The sequence below is a fragment of the Sciurus carolinensis genome, chromosome 15 (genome assembly GCF_902686445.1).
Source record: "Sciurus carolinensis chromosome 15, mSciCar1.2, whole genome shotgun sequence".
Classification (NCBI taxonomy): domain Eukaryota; kingdom Metazoa; phylum Chordata; class Mammalia; order Rodentia; family Sciuridae; genus Sciurus; species Sciurus carolinensis.
Genome location: NC_062227.1, coordinates 216,682 through 221,133, shown reverse-complemented (window position 1 = coordinate 221,133; position 4,452 = coordinate 216,682).

The window sequence follows — 4,452 nt, the reverse complement described above, 5'->3', positions numbered from 1 at the left end:
AGGTACATCATTGGGATTTTCATTGGAATTGCATTGACTCTGAATAGCACTTTTGGTAGTATGGCCATTTTGACAATATTAATTCTTCCTATCCAAGAACATGGGAGATCTTTCCATCTTCTGAGGTTTTCTTTAATTTCTTTCTTTAGTGTTCTGTAGTTCTCATTGTAGAGGTCTTTCACCTCTTTTGTGAGATTGATTCCCAAGTATTTTATTTTTTTCGAAGCTATTGTGAATGGGGTAGTTTTCCTAATTTCTCTTTCTGAAGATTCATCATTTATGTATAAAAATGCATTGGATTTATGTGCATTGATCTTATATCCCGCTACTTTACTGAATTCACTTATGAGATCTAAAAGTTTTCTGGTGGAATTTCCTGGTTCCTCTTAGTATATAATCATATCATCAGCAAACAGGGATAGTTTGAGTTCTTCTTTTCCTATTTGTATCCCTTTAATTTTTTTGGTCTGTCTAATTGCTCTGGCTAGAGTTTCAAGGACGATATTGAAAAGAAGTGGTGAAAGAGGGCATCCCTGCCTTGTTCCAGTTTCTAGGGGGAATGCTTTCAGTTTTTCACCATTTAGAATGATATTAGCCATGGGATTATCATAGATGGCCTTTACAATGTTAAGGAACGTTCCCACTATCCCTATTTTTTCTAGTGTTTTGAGCATGAAGGGATGCTGTATTTTATCAAATGCTTTTTCTGCATCTATTGAAATAATCATGTGATTCTTGACTTTAAGTCTGTTGATATGGTGAATTACATTTATCGATTTCCTGATGTGGAACCAACCTTGCATCCCTGGGATGAAACCCACTTGATCATGGTGCACTATCTTTTTAATATGTTTTTGTATGCGATTTGCTGAAATTTTGTTGAGAATTTTTGCGTCGATGTTCATTAAGGATATTGGTCTGAAATTTTCTTTCCTCGATGTGTCTCTGTCTGGTTTAGGTATCAGGGTAATATTGGCTTCATAGAATGAGTTTGGGAGGGTTCCCTCCTCTTCTATTTTATGGAATACTTTGAGAAGTATTGGAATGAGCTCTTCTTTAAAGGTTTTGTAGAACTCGGCTGAGAAACCATCAGGTCCTGGACTTTTCTTTGTTGGTAGGCTTTTGATGACTTCTTCTATTTCATTACTTGAAATTGGTCTATTTAAATTGTGTATGTCCTCCCCGTTCAGTTTAGGTTATTCATATGTCTCTAGACACCTGTTGATGTCTTCAAAATTTTCTATTTTGTTGGAGTATAGATTTTCAAAATAGCTTCTCATTATGTTTTGTATTTCAGTCGTGTCTGTTGTGATATTTCCTTGTTCATTCCGAATTTTAGTGATTTGGGTTTTCTCTCGTCTTCTCTTTGTTAGTGTGGCTAAAGGTTTATCAATTTTGTTTATTTTTTCGAAGAACCAACTATTTATTTTGTCAATTTTTTGTATTGTTTCTTTTGTTTCAATTTCGTTGATTTCAGCTCTCAGTTTAACTATTTCCTGTCTTCTACTACTTTTGGTGTTGGTCTGTTCTTTTTCTAGGGCTTTGAGCTGTAGTGTTAGGTTATTTATTTGTTGAGTTTTACTTCTTTTATTAAATGCGCTCCATGAAATAAATTTTCCTCTAAGTACTGCTTTCATAGTGTCCCAGAGATTTTGATATGATGTTTCTTTGTTCTCGTTTACCTCTAAGAATTTTTTAATTTCCTTCCTAATATCTTCTGTTATCCATTCATCATATAATAGCATATTGTTTAATCTCCAGGTGTTGGAGTAGTTTCTGTTTTTTACTCTTTCATTTATTTCTAACTTCAATCCATTACGATCTGATAGAATACAAGGTAGTGTCTCTATCTTCTTGTATTTGCTAACGTTAGCTTTGTGGCATAATATATGGTCTATTTTAGAGAAGGATCCATGTGCTGCTGAGAAGAAAGTGTATTCGCTCTTGGTTGGATGGTATATTCTATAAATGTCTGTTAAGTCTAAATTATTGATTGTGTTATTGAGATCTATGGTTTCTTTGTTCAATTTTTGTTTGGAAGATCTGTCCAGTGGTGAAAGAGGCGTGTTAAAATCACCTAGTATTATTGTGTTATGGTCTATTTGGTTTCTAAAATTGAGAAGGATTTGTTTGACATACATGGATGAGCCACTGTTTGGGGCATAGATGTTTATGATTGTTATATCTTGCTGATTGATGCTTCCCTTAAGCAGTATGAAATGTCCTTCTTTATCCCTTCTGACTAACTTTGGCTTGAAGTCCACATTATCTGAAATGAGAATGGATACTCCAGCTTTTTTGCTGAGTCCATGTGCATGGTATGTGTTTCCCCATCCTTTCACCTTTAGTCTATGGGTATCTCTTTCTATGAGGTGAGTCTCTTGCAGGCAACATATTGTTGGATCTTTCTTTTTTATCCAATCTGTCAGTCTATGTCTTTTGATTGATGAATTCAGGCCATTAACATTCAGGGTTATTATTGAGATATGATTTGTATTCCTGGTCATTTGGTTCATTTTTAAAATTTTATTTATTTATTTGATACAACTTGGTTCCTCCTTTATTTGACAGTTCCTTTAGGATAATTCCTCCCTTTGCTGATTTGCTTCTTTGTGTTTTATTTCTTCCTCATGGAATATTTTGCTGAGAATGTTCTGTAATGCTGGCTTTCTTTTTGTAAATTCTTTTAGCTTTTGTTTATCATGGAATGATTTTATTTCATCGTCAAATTTGTAGGTAAGTTTTGCTGGGTATAAGATTCTTGGTTGGCCTCCATTTTCTTTCAGAACTTGAAAAATGTTGTTCCAGGCCCTTCTAGCTTTTAGGGTCTGGATTGAAAAATCTGCTGATATCCGTATTGGTTTCCCCCTGAATGTAATTTGGTTCTTTTCTCTCACAGCCTTTAAAATTCTGTCTTTATTTTGTATGTTCGGTATTTTCATAATAATGTGCCTTGGTGTGGGTCTGTTGTAATTTTGTGTATTTGGAGTCCTATAAGCCTCTTGGACTTGATTTTCCATTTCATTCTTCAGATTTGGGAAATTTTCTCATATTATTTGGTTGAATAGATTGTTCATTCCTTTTGGTTTGTTTCTCTAAGCCTTCCTCAATCCCAATAATTCTCAAATTTGGCCTTTTCATGATATCCCATAGTTCTTGGAGATTCTGTTCATGATTTCTTACCATCTTCTCTGTTTGTTCAACTTTATTTTCAAGGTTAAATATTTTGTCTTCAATATCTGAGGTTCTGTCTTCCAGGTGTTCTATCCTATTGGTTGTGCTTTGTATGGAGTTCTTAATTTGGTTTATGTTTCCTTCATTTCAAGGATTTCTGTTTGGTTTTTTTCCCAATATCTCTAACTCTTTATTGAAATGATCTTTTACTTCCTGTATTTGCTCTTTTAACTGTCGATTGGTGCTATCATTCAATGCCTGCATTTGCTCTTTCATCTCGTCATTCAATGCCTGCATTTGCTCTTTCATCTCATCATTCAATGCCTGCGTTTGCTCTTTCATCTCATCATTTGCCTCCCTGATCATTTTAATTATGTACATTCTGAACTCCCTTTCTGTCATTTCTTCTGCCATGCTGTCATTGGATTTTATTGATGTAACATCTAGATTTGTTTGGGGCATTTTCTTCCCTTGTTTTCTCATATTGTTCAGGAATCAGTGGGTCCTTAAAATATTGCAGATTTCCTCTATTGACTTATAATGTCCTTGAAGATTGCTAGTATATCTCCTCTTATCCTTCAGTAGCCTGAAGTCTTGGAGGAAGTTGATAATGCGGTGCTCCACAAGGAATCTGCCTCTCTAGGGACGGTGACCCTCAGGTGGGGTATATTCCCTGATAGTGGGCAGAGGTGCCTCCACTTGTTGACCAATGGTCATCCAAAGGGGAACTAGGCTGCAGGCTGAGGCAAGGCCTGTTTGTGCCTGTGTCTCTGGTTTTACTGTCCTTGTGGGAAAACCTGACCCGGCAGGGAAGACTCACCCAGTGGGGAGGTCTCGCTGGTCAATTCCCCTCCTAGAGGTTCCCCTCAATCTACAACTACCACCTGGGCTGGGCTGTCTTCCTCTGCAATGTTCCCAGGGGCCTGGACCTACCTCCTGGGCCTGGGAGCCTCACCCTTCGCAGATGAGTCTCCTCAGGCTGCCTCTCCTCAGATAATCTGCCCACAGCCCTGGAAACTTCACTCCGCCCCTAGGCGTGTCTCTGTGCGGCTCTTCCAGCAAGAAGCCACCTAGCTCCTGGGACCCTGCTCTGCACCTAATCGCCTGGCTATGCGGCCCCTCCTCTGAGCCTCCACCTGGAGCCCCGTACAATAGCTCCGATACCCAGAGACCCGCCACACACCTCCTCCTCCAGACAGCCATCCGGTTTCTGACGCAGTCACTAGGAGTCCAAGGAACTCACTTCGCGTCTCCTCCTCTGGCAACTGCCTGTAGCTC